Source organism: Triticum urartu, chromosome 1A (assembly GCF_056163025.1).
Source record: "Triticum urartu cultivar PI428250 chromosome 1A, HENAU_Tu73, whole genome shotgun sequence".
Classification (NCBI taxonomy): domain Eukaryota; kingdom Viridiplantae; phylum Streptophyta; class Magnoliopsida; order Poales; family Poaceae; genus Triticum; species Triticum urartu.
Genome location: NC_141873.1, coordinates 95723010 through 95742086, shown reverse-complemented (window position 1 = coordinate 95742086; position 19077 = coordinate 95723010). Strand labels below are relative to the sequence as shown.

General features: G+C 44.2%; 1 pseudogene across 1 annotated transcript; it reads left to right on the top strand.

The window, feature by feature from the left end:
* On the top strand, positions 1–9738 carry LOC147990214 (uncharacterized; annotated as a pseudogene). Its single transcript, XR_015603757.1, has 3 exons — positions 1–148; positions 8911–9155; positions 9230–9738. The product of XR_015603757.1 is annotated as an uncharacterized LOC147990214 (transcript).
* The last annotated feature ends 9339 nt before the right edge of the window (positions 9739–19077 follow it).

Genomic DNA, 19077 nt, shown 5'->3' with positions numbered 1-19077 from the left:
ATGCTATAATCCATGTTTTCTCAATTTTTTGTTGGCTAGACAGAAATGGAGAGTGTTGAAGTCACCACTGCAAGTGGGAGCTTCGGGAGAGCTGGGATCATTGTATGGACCAATTTGATGACGAAAACCATGCTTGGTTTTTTGGCTGGTCTTGTTTGTTGGAAATATGCCCTAGAGGCAATAATAAAAGCATTATTATTATATTTCCTTGTTCATGATAATTGTCTTTATTCATGCTATAATTGTGTTATCCGGAAATCGTAATACATGTGTGAATAATAGACACCAACATGTCCCTAGTAAGCCTCTAGTTGACTAGCTCGTTGATCAATAGATAGTCATGGTTTCCTGACTATGGACATTGGATGTCATTGATAACGAGATCACATCATTAGGAGAATGATGTGATGGACAAGACCCAATCCTAAACATAGCACAAGATCGTATAGTTCGTCTGCTAGAGTTTTCCAATGTCAAGTATCTTTTCCTTAGACCATGAGATCGTGTAACTCCCGGATACCGTAGGAGTGCTTTGGGTGTACCAAACGTCACAACGTAACTGGGTGACTATAAAGGTATACTACGGGTATCTCCTAAAGTGACTGTTGTGTTGACACGGATCAAGACTGGGATTTGTCACTCCGTATGACGGAGAGGTATCACTGGGCCCACTCGGTAATGCATCATCATAATGAGCTCAAAGTGACCAAGTGTCTGGTCATGGGATCATGCATTACGGTACGAGTAAAGTGACTTCCCGGTAACGATATTGAACGAGGTATTGGGATACCGACGATCGGATCTCGGGCAAGTAACATACCGATTGACAAAGGGAATTGTATACGGGGTTGCTTGAATCCTCGACATCGTGGTTCATCCGATGAGATCATCGAGGAGCATGTGGGAGCCAACATGGGTATCCAGATCCCGCTGTTGGTTATTGACCGGAGAGCGATCTCGGTCATGTCTACATGTCTCCCGAACCCGTAGGGTCTACACACTTAAGGTTCGGTGACGCTAGGGTTGTAGGGATATGTATATGCAGTAACCCGAATGTTGTTCGGAGTCCCGGATGAGATCCCGGACATCACGAGGAGTTCCGGAATGGTCCGGAGGTAAAGAATTATACATAGGAAGTGCTATTTCGGGCATCGGGACAAGTTTCGGGGTCACCGGTATTGTACCGGGACCACCGGAAGGGTCCCGGGGGTCCACCGGGTGGGGCCACCTGCCCCGGGGGGGCACATGGGCTGTAGGGGGTGCGCCTTGGCCTATATGGGCCAAGGGCACCAGCCCCAAGAGGCCCATGCGCCTAGGGTTCAAGGAAGGGAAGAGTCCCAAAAGGGGAAGGCACCTCCTAGGTGCCTTGGGGAGGAGGGATTCCTCCCTTGGCCGCACCCCCCTAGGAGATTGGATCTCCTAGGGCCGGCGCCCCCCCTTGGACTCCCTATATATAGTGGGGAAGGAGGGCCTCTCAATCCACGCTTTTGGTGCCTCCCTCTCCCTCTCCAACACATCCTCCTCCTCCATAGTGCTTGGCGAAGCCCTGCCGGAGTACTGCAGCTCCATCACCACCACGCCGTCGTGCTGCTGTTGGAGCCATCTTCCTCAACCTCTCCCTCCCCCTTGCTGGATCAAGAAGAAGGAGACGTTACGCTTACCGTACGTGTGTTGAACACGGAGGTGCCGTCCGTTCGGCGCTAGGATCTCCGGTGATTTGGATCACGTCGAGTACGCCTTCCTCATCCCCGTTCTTTGAACGCTTCCGCGCGTGATCTAAAAAGGTATGTAGATGCAATCCAATCACTCGTTGCTAGATGAACTCATAGATGGATCTTGGTGAAACCGTAGGAAAATTTTTGTTTTCTGCAACGTTCCCCAACAGTGGCATCATGAGCTAGGTCTATGCGTAGTTCTCTTGCACGAGTAGAACACAATTTGTTGTGGGCGTTGATGTTGTCAACTTTCTTGCCACTACTAGTCTTATCTTACTTCAACGGTATTGTGGGATGAAGCGGCCCGGACCAACCTTACACGTACGCTTACGTGAGACCGGTTCCACCGACTAACATGCACAAGTTGCATAAGGTGGCTGGCGGGTGTCTGTCTCTCCCACTTTAGTTGGAGCGGATTCGATGAAAAGGGTCCTTATGAAGGGTAAATAGAAGTTGACAAATCACGTTGTGGCTTTCACGCAGGTAAGAAAACGTTCTTGCTAGAACCCTACTTCAGCCACGTAAAACTTGCAACAACAATTAGAGGACGTCTAACTTGTTTTTGCAGCAAGTGTTTTGTGATATGATATGGCCAAAGTTGTGATGAATGATGAATGATATATATGTGATGTATGAGATGTTCATGCTATTGTAATAGGAATCACGACTTGCATGTCGATGAGTATGACAACCGGCAGGAGCCATAGGAGTTGTCTTTATTTTTTGTATGACCTGCGTGTCATTGAGAAACGCCATGTAAATTACTTTACTCTATTGCTAAACGCGTTAGCCATAGTAGTAGAAGTAATAGTTGGCGAGCAACTTCATGGAGACACGATGATGGAGATCATGATGATGGAGATCATGGTGTCATGCCGGTGACAAGATGATCATGGAGCTCCAAGATGGAGATCAAGGAGCTATGTGATATTGGCCATATCATGTCACTATTATTATTTGATTGCATGTGATGTTTATCATGTTTTGCATCTTGTTTACTTAGAACGACGGTAGTAAATAAGATGATCCCTCATAATAATTTCAAGAAAGTGTTCCCCCTAACTGTGCACCGTTGCGACAGTTCGTTGTTTCGAAGCACCACGTGATGATCGGGTGTTAGATTCTAACGTTCACATACAATGGGTGTAAGACAGATTTACACATGCAAACACTTAGGTTGACTTGACGAGCCTAGCATGTACAGACATGATCTCGGAACACAGAAGACCAAAAGGTCGAGCATGAGTCGTATAGAAGATACGATCAACATGAAGATGTTCACCGATGTTGACTAGTCCGTCTCACGTGATGATCGGACACGGCCTAGTTAACTCGGATCATGTTATACTTAGATTACAGGAGGGATGTCTATCTAAGTGGGAGTTCATTGAATAATTTGATTAGATGAACTTAATTATCATGAACTTAGTCTAAATATTTTTTACAATATATGTCTTGTAGATCAAATGGCCAACATAGTCCTCAACTTCAACGCGTTCCTAGAGAAAACCAAGCTGAAAGACGATGGCAGCAACTACACGGACTGGGTCCGGAACCTGAGGATCATCCTCATAGCTGCCAAGAAAGATTATGTCCTACAAGCACCGCTAGGTGATGCACCTGTTCTCCCTGCAGAACAAGACGTTATGAACGCTTGGCAGGCACGTACCGATGACTACTCCCTCGTTTAGTGCGGCATGCTTTACAGCTTAGAGCCGGGGCTCCAAAAGCGTTTTGAGAGACACGGAGCATATGAGATGTTCGAAGAGCTGAAAATGGTTTTCCAAGCTCATGCCCGGGTCGAGAGATATCAAGTCTCCGACAAGTTCTTCAGCTGTAAGATGGAGGAAAACAGTTCTGTCAGTGAGCACATACTCACTATGTCTGGGTTGCATAACCGCTTGACTCAGCTGGGAGTTAATCTCCCGGATGACGCGGTCATTGACAGAATCCTTCAGTCGCTTCCACCGAGCTACAAAAGCTTTGTGATGAACTTCAATATGCAGGGGATGGAAAACACCATTCCTGAAGTATTTGCAATGCTGAAATCAGCAGAGGTAGAAGTCAAAAAGGAACATCAAGTGTTGATGGTGAATAAAACCACTAAGTTCAAGAAGGGCAAGGGTAAGAAAGCCTTCAAGAAGGACGGCAAGGGAGTTGCCGCGCCCGGCAAGCAAGCTGCCGGGAAGAAGCCAAAGAATGGACCCAAGCCCGAGACTGAGTGCTTTTATTGCAAGGAAAGTGGTCACTCGAAGCGGAACTGCCCCAAATACTTAGCAGACAAGAAGGCCGGCAAAACGAAAGGTATATGTGATATACATGTAATTGATGTGTACCTTACCAGTGCTCGTAGTAGCTCCTGGGTATTTGATACCGGTGCAGTTGCTCACATTTGTAACTCAAAGCAGGAGCTGCGGAATAAGCGGAGACTGGCGAAGGACGAGGTGACGATGCGCGTCGGGAATGGTTCCAAGGTCAATGTGATCGCCGTCGGCACGCTACCTCTGCATTTACCTTCGGGATTAGTTTTAAACCTTAATAATTGTTATTTAGTGCCAGCTTTGAGCATGAACATTGTATCAGGATCTCGTTTAATTCGAGATGGCTACTCATTTAAATCCGAGAATAATGGTTGTTCTATTTATATGAGAGATATGTTTTATGGTCATGCTCCGATGGTGAATGGTTTATTCTTAATGAATCTCGAGCGTAATGCTACACATGTTCATAGTGTGAGTACCAAAAGATGTAAGATTGATAATGATAGTCCCACATACTTGTGGCACTGCCGCCTTGGTCACATAGGTGTCAAACGCATGAAGAAGCTCCATGCTGATGGACTTTTAGAGTCTCTTGATTACGAATCATTTGACACGTGCGAACCATGCCTCATGGGTAAAATGACCAAGACTCCGTTCCCAGGAACAATGGAGCAAGCAACCAACTTATTGGAAATCATACATACTAATGTGTGCGGTCCAATGAGTGTTGAGGCTCGCGGTGGCTATCGTTATGTTCTCACCCTCAATGATGACTTGAGTAGATATGGGTATGTCTACTTAATGAAACACAAGTCTGAGACCTTTGAAAAGTTCAAGGAATTTCAGAGTGAGGTTGAGAATCAACATGACAGGAAAATCAAGTTCCTACGATCAGATCGTGGAGGAGAATACTTGAGCCACAAGTTTGGCACACACTTAAGAAAATGTGGAATAGTTTCACAACTCACGCCGCCTGGAACACCTCAGCGTAATGGTGTGTCCGAACGTCGCACTCTATTAGATATGGTGCGATCTATGATGTCTCTTACCGATTTACCGCTATCTTTTTGGGGCTATGCTTTAGAGACTGCCGCATTCACTTTAAATAGGGCTCCGTCGAAATCCGTTGAGACGACACCGTATGAATTATGGTTTGGGAAGAAACCTAAGCTGTCGTTTCTAAAAGTTTGGGGATGCGATGCTTATGTCAAGAAACTTCAACCTGAAAAGCTCGAACCCAAATCGGAAAAATGCGTCTTCATAGGATACCCTAAAGAAACTATTGGGTATACCTTCTACCTCAGATCCGAAGGCAAGATCTTTGTTGCCAAAAATGGATCCTTTCTAGAGAAGGAGTTTCTCCCGAAAGAAGTAAGTGGGAGGAAAGTAGACCTTGACGAAGTATTACCTCTTGAACCGGAAAATGGCGCAACTCAAGAAAATGTTCCTGAGGTGCCTGCACCGACTAGAGAGGAAGTTAATAATGATAATCAAGATACTTCTGATCAAGCTCCTACTGAAATTCGAAGGTCCACAAGGACACGTTCCGCACCAGATTGGTACGACAACCCTGTCTTGGAAATCATGTTGTTAGACAACGGTGAACCTTCGAACTATGAAGAAGCGATGGCGGGCCCGGATTCCGAAAATGGTTAGAAGCCATGAAATCCGAGATAGGATCCATGTATGAAAACGAAGTATGGACTTTGACTGACTTGCCCGTTGAGCGGCGAGCCATAGAAAACAAATGGATCTTTAAGAAGAAGACAAACGCGGATGGTAATGCGACCATCTATAAAGCTCGGCTTGTCGCTAAGGGTTATCGACAAGTTCAAGGGGTTGACTACGATGAGACTTTCTCACCGGTAGCGAAGCTGAAGTCCGTCCGAATCATGTTAGCAATTGCCGCATTCTATGATTATGAAATATGGCAAATGGACGTCAAAATGGCATTCCTTAATGGTTTCCTTAAGGAAGAATTGTATATGATGCAGCCGGAAGGTTTTGTCGATCCTAAGAATGCTAACAAGGTGTGCAAGCTCCAATGCTCGATTTATGGGCTGGTGCAAGCATCTCGGAGTTGGAACATTCGCTTTGATGAGATGATCAAAGCGTTTGGGTTTACGCAGACTTATGGAGAAGCCTGCTTTTACAAGAAAGTGAGTGGGAGCTCTGTAGCATTTCTCATATTATATGTAGATGACATACTTTTGATGGGAAATGATATAGAACTCTTGGACAGCATTAAGGCCTACTTGAATAAAAGTTTTTCAATGAAGGACCTTGGAGAAGCTGCTTATATATTAGGCATCAAGATCTATAGAGACAGATCAAGACACCTCATAGGTCTTTCACAAAGCACATACCTTGATAAGATATTGAAGAAGTTCAATATGGATCAGTCTAAGAAGGGGTTCTTGCCTGTGTTGCAAGGTGTGAAATTGAGCTCAGCTCAATGTCCGACCACGGCAGAAGATATAGAAGAGATGAGTGTCATCCCCTATGCCTCAGCCATAGGGTCTATTATGTATGCCATGCTGTGTACCAGACCTGATGTAAACCTTGCCGTAAGTTTGGTAGGAAGGTACCAAAGTAATCCCGGCAAGGAACACTGGACAGCGGTCAAGAATATCCTGAAGTACCTGAAAAGGACTAAGGAAATGTTTCTCGTTTATGGAGGTGACGAAGAGCTCGTCATAAAAGTTTACGTCGACGCTAGCTTCGACACAGATCTGGATGACTCTAAGTCACAAACCGGATACGTGTATATTTTGAATGGTGGGGCAGTAAGCTGGTGCAGTTGCAAGCAGAGCGTCGTGGCGGGATCTACATGTGAAGCGGAGTACATGGCAGCCTCGGAGGCAGCGCGTGAAGCAATTTGGGTGAAGGAGTTCATCACCGACCTAGGAGTCATACCCAATGCGTCGGGGCCGATCAAGCTCTTCTGTGACAACACTGGAGCTATTGCACTTGCCAAGGAGCCCAGGTTTCACAAGAAGACAAGGCACATCAAGCGTCGCTTCAACTCCATTCGTGAAAATGTTCAAGATGGAGACATAGATATTTGTAAAGTACATACGGACCTGAATGTAGCGGATCCGTTGACTAAACCTCTCCCTAGAGCAAAACATGATCAACACCAAAATTCTATGGGTGTTCGATTCACCACAATGTAACTAGATTATTGACTCTAGTGCAAGTGGGAGACTGTTGGAAATATGCCCTAGAGGCAATAATAAAAGCATTATCATTATATTTCCTTGTTCATGATAATTGTCTTTATTCATGCTATAATTGTGTTATCCGGAAATCGTAATACATGTGTGAATAATAGACACCAACATGTCCCTAGTAAGCCTCTAGTTGACTAGCTCGTTGATCAACAGATAGTCATGGTTTCCTGACTATGGACATTGGATGTCATTGATAACGAGATCACATCATTAGGAGAATGATGTGATGGACAAGACCCAATCCTAAACATAGCACAAGATCGTATAGTTCGTCTGCTAGAGTTTTCCAATGTCAAGTATCTTTTCCTTAGACCATGAGATCGTGTAACTCCCGGATACCGTAGGAGTGCTTTGGGTGTACCAAACGTCACAACGTAACTGGGTGACTATAAAGGTATACTACGGGTATCTCCGAAAGTGACTGTTGTGTTGACACGGATCAAGACTGGGATTTGTCACTCCGTATGACGGAGAGGTATCACTGGGCCCACTCGGTAATGCATCATCATAATGAGCTCAAAGTGACCAAGTGTCTGGTCATGGGATCATGCATTACGGTACGAGTAAAGTGACTTCCCGGTAACGATATTGAACGAGGTATTGGGATACCGACGATCGGATCTCGGGCAAGTAACATACCGATTGACAAAGGGAATTGTATACGGGGTTGCTTGAATCCTCGACATCGTGGTTCATCCGATGAGATCATCGAGGAGCATGTGGGATCCAACATGTGTATCTAGATCCCGCTGTTGGTTATTGACCGGAGAGCGATCTCGGTCATGTCTACATGTCTCCCGAACCCGTAGGGTCTACACACTTAAGGTTCGGTGACGCTAGGGTTGTAGGGATATGTATATGCAGTAACCCGAATGTTGTTCGGAGTCCCGGATGAGATCCCGGACGTCACGAGGAGTTCCGGAATGGTCTGGAGGTAAAGAATTATATATAGGAAGTGCTATTTCGGGCATCGGGACAAGTTTCGGGGTCACCGGTATTGTACCGGGACCACCGGAAGGGTCCCGGGGGTCCACCGGGTGGGGCCACCTACCCCGGGGGGCCACATGGGCTGTAGGGGGTGCGCCTTGGCCTATATGGGCCAAGGGCACCAGCCCCAATAGGCCCATGCGCCTAGGGTTCAAGGAAGGGAAGAGTCCCAAAAGGGGAAGGCACCTCCTAGGTGCCTTGGGGAGGAGGGATTCCTCCCTTGGCCGCACCCCCCTAGGAGATTGGATCTCCTAGGGCCGGCGCCCCCCCCTTGGACTCCCTATATATAGTGGGGAAGGAGGGCCTCTCAATCCATGCCTTTGGTGCCTCCCTCTCCCTCTCCAACACATCCTCCTCCTCCATAGTTCTTGGCGAAGCCCTGCCGGAGTACTGCAGCTCCATCACCACCACGCCGTCGTGCTGCTGTTGGAGCCATCTTCCTCAACCTCTCCCTCCCCCTTGCTGGATCAAGAAGAAGGAGACGTTACGCTTACCGTACGTGTGTTGAACGCGGAGGTGCCGTCCGTTCGGCGCTAGGATCTCCGGTGATTTGGATCACGTCGAGTACGCCTTCCTCATCCCCGTTCTTTGAACGCTTCCGCGTGTGATCTACAAAGGTATGTAGATGCAATCCAATCACTCGTTGCTAGATGAACTCATAGATGGATCTTGGTGAAACCGTAGGAAAATTTTTGTTTTCTGCAACATTCCCCAACATTGCTGCTGATGGGAAGAGAACTTCAAGTGGATTCAGGGATGTGCATCATAGACAATGTGCTGCTGTTTTGAACGAGAAATTCAAGCTTTCTGTCACTGGAGATCAAGTCAAAAACCATCTCAAGAAGTCGAGGAAGATATGGGGAAGGGTAGCCAACTTGAAGAATTTAAGTGGAGCTCTATGGGACGAAGACACTTGCACAATTAGGCTCAGCGAGGAGCACTATGCAGGGCATTGTATGGTATGCTTCTCACCCCACAAATCTGATGCCATTTATGTTTGCATTATGCTAATCAATTTGCACAATGTTTGTAGACCCACAAAGCTGATGCCCCCTTCTTGAATACACCAATTGAACACTATCATGCCATGGCTTCCATTTATGGGACAATGGGGGCCAAGGGGCAGAATGCTAGGTCTGGCAACGATCTTCTTTCTATTGATCTTGAAGACGAGGAGAATGGTGAGGTGAACATGTCACCAAATGTTGGTGAGTCTTCTGACCCCAAAGCACCACCCAAAAAGAAGGCTAAGATAAAGCACAGTTTTGAGGATCCACTAGTTATCACTCTCAAAGATGGGTTCAAACTTGTGGCTGAAGCGCTTGTGAAGTCTAGTGGAGATGATGATGACATACCCGATGACCTTTGGGATGTAATATCCACATTGCCAGATTTTGAAGAGGAGCACCTAGCCCACTAGTATGCTCATCTTCTGGACAACCCCAGGACTGCAAGAGCCTTCATGAAACTTACCAAAATCAACAAGTCCGTTTGGGTGAGTAGGTATGTCAAGAAGAACTTCTAAATTCGATATGGTTGTATGGTTGCCAAGTATGTGAACTTGATATGTATGGCTGTAGTGCACTTTGATTGCTTTTGGAGATTTGGTATGTGAACTTGACATGTGTGGCTGTCAAGTATGTGAACTTGACATGTATGGCTCTACTGCACTCTGATTGCTTTTGGGAAACCTATGTTATATGTGTTGTTGAAACCTGTGTTATATGTGTTGTCATTTATATGTCAAGATTGTCAATATATATTGTTATGTTGTCTTTCTTGAAAATACAAATGAAATGCTGCCGAAATTTTGAATTTATGTCATTCCATTTTTCATTCTGTTCTTCCAACCAAACAGCAGAACGGAACCAACCCGTTCCGCTCTTTTGCTCGTACCAAACACATGAATGGAACGAACCCATTCCTCTGGAATGGAACCATTCCATTCCATGACAGTTGGTTCCCCAACCAAACACACCCATAAAATACATCGAGAGTAAGGTACAAAGGTACAATAAAAGGTTCCAAGCGGATAGATAGTTGCTCGAAGTCTGAACCAGAGTGAGAAAAGGGGGTTCAGAGCAGCGAGAGTAAGTATTGCGTATGATACCAGAATAAAGCACTAGGAAGGTGGTGCGTGAATTAAATACGAAGCCAAACGTGAGGAATAACCATTAGAAACAGGTTTGAACAGGAGAGTCAGGCTTCGATCCTGTGGAAATGTGGGTTATGGGCCCACCATGTGGGTTAAAAGTATGAAGGGCAGATATGTCTTGCGTGATCATGTAAGCAAGGCATGTCAGAGGATAGCCTATCAGTTATGTCGACAACAATCATAGGTACCAAGGGCGAGGTACGAAGAGAACCATTTTCCTGCTCGTTGAAACGAGGCGGACCAATAGGCAAAGTTCTCGTCCATCGATGGTTACCGGGATGTCATCAACAAAAGCAACATGGTCTTACTGACACGGTTATGTACCAAGGTGTTTACATAAGCATAAGAATATTGCTACTTATATCATATAGATCACAAGAAGGGTTAAACAAAAAAATGGAAAGAAAAATGTGACTATCAAATTAAACAGAACAATGGAAAGGAAAATGTGTTCAAACACATATTTCAGGGGTATGTCCTTTCCAAGGGGAAGTAGAGCATGATACCCATAACAGGACATAACGTAGAAAACTCTTTAGGTAAGGGGAGATAAATTTCATGACATTTCCCATACAACGGTGTTTGGATAATTGAGCAAGAAACATTTAGCATTGGGCTTCAAACGTTCTTGTCGAAAATCGGAGTACCATAGACATGCTTCGAGATAGCATTGACATGGCCAACAGGTGAAGATCAGACTTTGGAAACTCAAAGGATCCATCAGGAATAACTTATAGAATAAGTCTTACAATTTCCTCAGGGGAGAATGGTTAGCCTCGCTAAGAAGGAAGAACTATAACAATAGGTCCTCCGACCAGGTGAGCTAGGCATAACATCACCTTATCGAGTCAAATACTAATGTTATAACTCCTGGAAATATGTTCCAACCATCATATTTGACCAAGATTCAGATATGATTGGTGTCAGGATAACTCAGACTCGGGATGCCTGAGAAGAAAGGTGCAACACAGTTGACACAAAGACATTTTAAGATTCTCGGGAAATGAACCATGGAAGAAAGTTTCGAAACCAAAGTTCAGCATTAAACCAAGCAGAGGATGGGGAGGTGGCTGATGGACTCAACGACATATCATCGAGATTTCCAAAAAGGTGGATTTCCACAATTAGGTGAACAAGGAGATAACATTTGTCAGATCAAATGATATAATGATGTATGCTCGAGGAGAACATCCATGAGCAAACATTGGTTGAAAGGTGGACCCGAAATAAGGGCTAAGGTAGCATGATCAATGTTAGTATGGTGATTTGATAACCAATACACAAAGAATGAAACATCGACCATTATCTTCAAGGCAATAGGGTTGCTAGAAGTTTTGAAGTCGTGCATTGATACATATCCAACATATCTATAATTTTTGATTGCTCCATGCTATATTATCTACTGTTTTGGACATTATTGGGCTTTATTATCCACTTTTATATTATTTTTGGGACTAACCTATTAACCGGAGGCCCAGCCCAGAATTGCTGTTTTTTGCCTATTTTAGGGTTTCGAAGAAAAGGAATATCAAACGGAGTCCAAATGGAATGAAACCTTCGGGAACGTGATTTTCTCAACGAACAACACCCATGAGACTTGGACCCTACGTCAAGACACAAAAGAGGAGGCCACGAGGTAGGGGGCGCGCCTACCCCCCAGGCGTGCCCTCCACCCTCGTGGGCCCCCTGTTGCTCCACCGACATACTCCTTCCTCCTATATATACCTACGTACCCCCAAACGATCAGATACGGAGCAAAAACCCTAATTCCACCGCCGTAACTTTCTGTATCCACGAGATCCCATCTTGGGGCCTATTCCGGAGCTCCGCCGGAGGGGGCATCGATCACGGAGGGCTTCTACATCAACACCATAGCTCTCCGATGAAGTGTGAGTAGTTCACCTCAGACCTACGGGTCCATAGTTAGTAGATAGATGGCTTCTTCTCTCTTTTTGGATCTCAATACAATGTTCTCCCCCTCTCTTGTGGAGAATTATTCGATGTAATCTTCTTTTTGCGGTGTGTTTGTTGAGACCGATGAATTGTGGGTTTATGATCAAGTCTATCTATGAACAATATTTGAATCTTCTCTGAATTCTTTTATGTATGATTGGTTATCTTTGCAAGTCTCTTCGAATTATCAGTTTGGTTTGGCCTACTAGATTGATCTTCCTTGCAATGGGAGAAGTGCTTAGCTTTGGGTTCAATCTTGTAGTGTCCTTTCCCAGTGACAATAGGGGCAGCAAGGCACGTATTGTATTGTTGCCATCGAGGATAACAAGATGGGGTTTTCATCATATTGCATGAGTTTATCCCTCTACATCATGTCATCTTGCTTAAGGCGTTACTCTGTTTTCATTAACTTAATACTCTAGATGCATGCTGGATAGCAGTCGATGAGTGGAGTAATAGTAGTAGATGCAGGCAGGAGTCGGTCTACTTGTCTCGGACATGATTCCTATATACATGATCATGCCTAGATATTCTCATAACTATGCTCAATTCTGTCAATTGCTCAATAGTAATTTGTTCACCCATCATAGAATACTTATGCTCTCGAGAGAAGCCACTAGTGAAACCTATGGCCCCCGGGTCTATCTTCATCATATTAATCTCCTACTACTTAGTTATTTCCTTTGCTTTTTTACTTTGCTTTTACTTTACTTTGCATCTTTATCACAAAAATACCAAAAATATTATCTTATCATATCTATCAGATCTCACTCTCGTAAGTGGCCGTGTAGGGATTGACAACCCCTTATCACGTTGGTTGCGAGGATTTATTTGTTTTGTGCAGGTGCGAGGGACTCGCGCGTAGCCTCCTATTGGATTGATACCTTGGTTCTCAAAAACTGAGGGAAATACTTACGCTACTTTGCTGCATCATCCCTTCCTCTTCGGGGAAAACCAATGCAGTGCTCAAGAGGTAGCAAGAAGGATTTCTGGAGCCGTTGCCGGGGAGGTCTACGCAAAAGTCAATATACCAAGTACCCATCACATACCCTTATCTCCCGCATTACATTATTTGCCATTTGCCTCTCGTTTTCCTCTCCCCCACTTCACCATTGTCGTTTTATTCGCCCTCTCTCTCTCTCTATCCTCCCTCTCTTCCTCTATTTGCCTCTTTTTGCCCGCTTGCTTTTTGTTTGCTTGTGTGTTAGTTTGCTTGTTTGTCACGATGGCTCAAGATAACACTAAATTGTGTGACTTCACCAATACCAACAACAATGATTTTATAAGCACTCCGATTGCTCCTATTACCGATGCTGAATCTTGTGAAATTAATACTGCTTTACTGAATCTTGTCATGAAAGATCCGTTTTCCGGCCTTCCTAGTGAAGATGCCGCTACCCATCTAAATAGCTTCGTTGATTTGTGTGATATGCAAAAGAAGAAAGATGTGGATAATGATATTGTTAAATTGAAGCTATTTCCTTTTTCGCTTAGAGATCGTGCTAAAGCTTGGTTTTCGTCTTTGCCTAAAAATAGTATTGATTCATGGAATAAGTGCAAAGATGCTTTTATCTCTAAGTATTTTCCTCCCGCTAAGATCATCTCTCTTAGAAACGATATTATGAATTTTAAGCAACTTGATCATGAACATGTTGCACAAGCTTGGGATAGAATGAAACTAATGATACGTAATTGCCCTACTCATGGTTTAAATTTGTGGATGATTATACAATTTTTTTATGACGGATTGAATTTTGCTTCTAGAAATCTTTTAGATTCGGCCGCGGGAGGCACTTTTATGGAAATCACTTTAGGAGAATCTACTAAACTCCTAGATAATATTATGGTTAATTATTCTCAATGGCATACTGAAAGATCTACTAATAAAAAGGTGCATGCGATAGAAGAAATTAATGTTTTGAGTGGAAAGATGGATGAACTTATGAAATTATTTGCTACTAATTAATGTTTTGAGTGGAAAGATGGATGAACTTATGAAATTATTTGCTAGTAAGAGTGTTTCTTCTGATCCTAATGATATGCCCTTGTGTACTTCGATTGAGAATAATAATGAATCTATGGATGTGAATTTTGTTGGTAGGAACAATTTTGGTAACAACGCATATAGAGGAAATTTCAATCCTAGGCCTTATCCTAGTAATCCCTCTAATAATTATGGTAATTCCTACAACAATTCTTATGGAAATTATAATAAGATGCCCTCTAATTTTGAATCTAATATTAAAGAATTTATTACTTCGCAAAAGAATTTTAATGCTTTGATTGAAGAAAAATTGCTTAAGATTGATGAGTTGGCTAGGAACGCTGATAGAATTTCTCTTGATGTTCATTATTTGAAACTTAGATCTATTCCACATAAGCATGATATCAATGAGTCTCTCAAATCCATGAGTATTTCCATTGATGAGTGCAAAGAAAGAACCGCTAGGATGCGTGCTAAGAAAGATGCCTTTATAAGAGCGTGTTCTTCTAGTTGCTATGAAAACAAAAATGAAGATCTAAAAGTTATTGATGTGTCCCCTATTAAATCTTTGTTTTGCAATATGAATCTTTATAATGATGGGACTGAATATGATCCACCTTTACCTAGAAGGCGTTCCAAGAATTCAGAATTTTTTGATCTTGATGCTAAAATTGATAAAAGTGGGATGGAAGAAGTTAAAACCCTAGATGTTGCTAAACCCACTATTATGTATTTCAAGGAATTTAACTATGAAAATTGCTCTTTTATTGATTGTATTTCCTTGTTGCAATCCGTGCTAAATTCTCCTCACGCTTATAGTCAAAATAAAGCGTTTACTAAACATATCGTTGATGCCTTGATGCAATCTTATGAAGAAAAACTTGAATTGGAAGTTTCTGTTGGAAATATATCCTAGAGGCAATAATAAAAGCATTATTATTATATTTCCTTGTTCATGATAATTGTCTTTATTCATGCTATAATTGTGTTATCCGGAAATCGTAATACATGTGTGAATAACAGACACCAACATGTCCCTAGTAAGCCTCTAGTTGACTAGCTCGTTGATCAACAGATAGTCATGGTTTCCTGACTATGGACATTGGATGTCATTGATAACGAGATCACATCATTAGGAGAATGATGTGATGGACAAGACCCAATCCTAAAAATAGCACAAGATCGTATAGTTCGTCTGCTAGAGTTTTCCAATGTCAAGTATCTTTTCCTTAGACCATGAGATCGTGTAACTCCCGGATACCGTAGGAGTGCTTTGGGTATACCAAACGTCACAACGTAACTGGGTGACTATAAAGGTAGACTACGGGTATCTCTGAAAGTATCTGTTGGGTTGACATGGATCAAGACTGGGATTTGTCACTCCGTATGACGGAGAGGTATCACTGGGCCCACTCGGTAATGCATCATCATAATGAGCTCAAAGTGACCAAGTGTCTGGTCACGGGATCATGCATTACGGTACGAGTAAAGTGACTTGCCGGTAACGAGATTGAACGAGGTATTGGGATACCGACGATCGAATCTCGGGCAAGTAACATATCGATTGACAAAGGGAATTGTATACGGGGTTGCTTGAATCCTCGACATCGTGGTTCATCCAATGAGATCATCGTGGAGTATGTGGGAGCCAACATGGGTATCCAGATCCCGCTGTTGGTTATTGACCGGAGAGTCATCTCGGTCATGTCTACATATCTCCCGAACCCGTAGGGTCTACACACTTAAGGTTCGGTGACGATAGGGTTGTAGGGATATGTATATGCAGTAACCCGAATGTTGTTCGGAGTCCCGGATGAGATCCCGGACGTCACGAGGAGTTCCGGAATGGTCCGGAGGTAAAGAATTATATATAGGAAGTGCTGTTTCGGCCATCGGGACAAGTTTCGGGGTCACCGGTATTGTACCGGGACCACCGGAAGGGTCCCGGGGGTCCACCGGGTGGGTCCACCTGCCCCGGGGGCCACATGGGCTGTAGGGGGGTGCGCCTTGGCCTACATGGGCCAAGGGCACCAGCCCCAAGGGGCCCATGCGCCTAGGGTTTCCAAAGGGGAAGAGTCCCACAAGTGGAAGGCACCCCTAGGTGCCTTGGGGGGAGGGAAACCTCCCTTTGCCGCCGCCCCCCTAGGAGATTGGATCTCCTAGGGCCGGCGCCCCCCCTTAGGCCCTCCTATATATAGTGGGGGAGGAGGGCTTTTTCATCCATGCCTTTGGTTGCCTCCTTCTCCCTCTCCAACACCTCCTCCTCCTCCTCCATAGCGCTTGGCGAAGCCCTGACGGAGTACTGCAGCTCCATCACCACCACGCCATCGTGCTGCTGCTGGAGCCATCTTCCTCAACCTCTCCTTCCCCCTTGCTGGATCAAGAAGAAGGAGACGTTACGCTGACCGTACGTGTGTTGAACGCGGAGGTGCCGTCCGTTCCGTGCTAGGATCTCCGGTGATTTGGATCACGTCGTGTTCGACTACCTCATCCCCGTTCTTTGAACGCTTCCGCTCCCGATCTACAAAGGTATGTAGATGCATCCGATCACTTGTTGCTAGATGAACTCATAGATGGATCTTGGTGAAACCGTAGGAAAATTTTTGTTTTCTGCAACGTTCCCCAACAGTTTCTATCCCTAGAAAACTTTATGATGATTGGGAACCAACTATTAAAATTAAAATTAAAGATCATGAATGCTATGCTTTATGTGATTTGGGTGCTAGTGTTTCCACGATTCCAAAGACTTTGTGTGATTTGTTAGGTTTCCGTGATTTTGATGATTGCTCTCTAAACTTGCACCTTGCGGATTCCACTATTAAGAAACCTATGAGAAGAATTAATGATGTTCTTATTGTTGCAAATAGGAATTATGTGCCCGTAGATTTTATTGTCCTTGACATAGATTGCAATCCTTCATGTACTATTATTCTTGGTAGACCTTTCCTTAGAACGATTGGTGCAATTATTGATATGAAGGAAGGAAATATTAGATTTCAATTTCCATTAAGGAAAGGCATGGAACACTTTCCTAGAAATAAAATTAAATTACCTTATGAATCAATTATGAGAGCCACTTATGGGTTGCCTACCAAAGATGGCAATACCTAGATCTATCCTTGCTTGTTATGCCTCGCTAGGGGCGTTAAATGATAGCGCTTGTTGGGAGGCAACCCAATTTTATTTTTATTCCTTGCTTTTTGATCCTGTTTAGTAATAAATAATTTATTAGACTCTATTTTTGTTGTGTTTTTGTGTTTAATTAGTGTTTGTGCCAAGTAGAACCGTTGGGAAGACTTAGGGAAAGTCTTGTTACACTTGCTGTAAAAAAAGAGAAACTTTAGCGCTCACGAGAACTGCTGCCATTTTTATTTGGAAAGTGCTATTTAGTTAATTACTTTTGTAGTTGATTAATGATAAAGTACTCTCGTCCAGCAATTTATTTTAGAATTTTTGGGGTTCCAGATCTTGCGCTAGCTACAGAATACTACAGACTGTTCTGTTTTTGACAGATTCTGTTTTTCGTGTGTTGTTTGCTTATTTTGATAAATCTATGGCTAGTAAAATAATTTATAAACCATAGAGAAGTTGGAATACATTAGGTTTAACACCAATATAAATAAATAATGAGTTCATTACATGTGACGCCCCCGATTTAATCGTACACTAATCATACACGCAAACGTGTACGATCAAGATCAGGGACTCACGGGAAGATATCACAACACAACTCTACAAATAAAATAAGTCATGCAAGCATCATATTACAAGCCAGGGGCCTCGAGGGCTCGAATACAAGACCTCAATCATAGACGAGTCAGCGGAAGCAACAATATCTGAGTACAGACATAAGTTAAACAAGTTTGCCTTAAGAAGGCTAGCACAAACTGGGATACAGATCGAAAGAGGCGCAGGCCTCCTGCCTGGGATCCTCCTAACTACTCCTGGTCGTCGTCAGCGGGCAGCACGTAGTAGTAGGCACCTCCGGTGTAGTAGGAGTCGTCGTCGACGGTGGCGTCTGGATCCTGGGCTCCAACATCTGGTTGCGACAACCAAGTAGAAGGGATAGGGGGAAAAGAGGGAGAAAGCAACCGTGAGTACTCATCCAAAGTACTCGCGAGCAAGGAGCTACACTACATATGCATGGTTAAATGTGTAAAGGGCCATATCGGTGGACTGAACTGCAGAAAGCCAGAATAAGAGGGGGATAGCTAATCCTGTCAAAGACTACGCTTCTGGCCACCTCCATCTTGCAACATGTAGAAGAGAGTAGACTGAAGTCCTCCAAGTAGCATCGCATAGCATAACCCTAACCGATGATCCTCCCCTCGTCGCCCTATGAGGGAGCGATCACCGGTTGTATCTGGCACTTGGAAGGGTGTGTTTTATTAAGTATCCGGTTCTAGTTGTCATAAGGTCAAGGTACATCTCCAAGTCGTCCTGTTACCGAAGATCACGACTATTCGAATAGATTAACTTCCCTGCAGGGGTGCACCACATAACCCAACACGCTCGATCCCATTTGGCCGGACACACTTTTCTGGGTCATGCCCGGCCGCGGAAGATCAACACGTCGCAACCCCACCTAGGCACAACAGAGAGGCCAGCACGCCGGTCTAAACCTAAGCGCACAGGGGTCTGGGCCCATCGCCCATAGCACACCTGCACGTTGCGTACGCGGCCGGAGAGCAGACCTAGCAACCTCCATTACAAAGGAAGTCACGTTACACGGTCCAACCCGGCGCGCGCTGCTCAGTCGCTGGCGTCACGAAGTGCTTCGGCTGATACC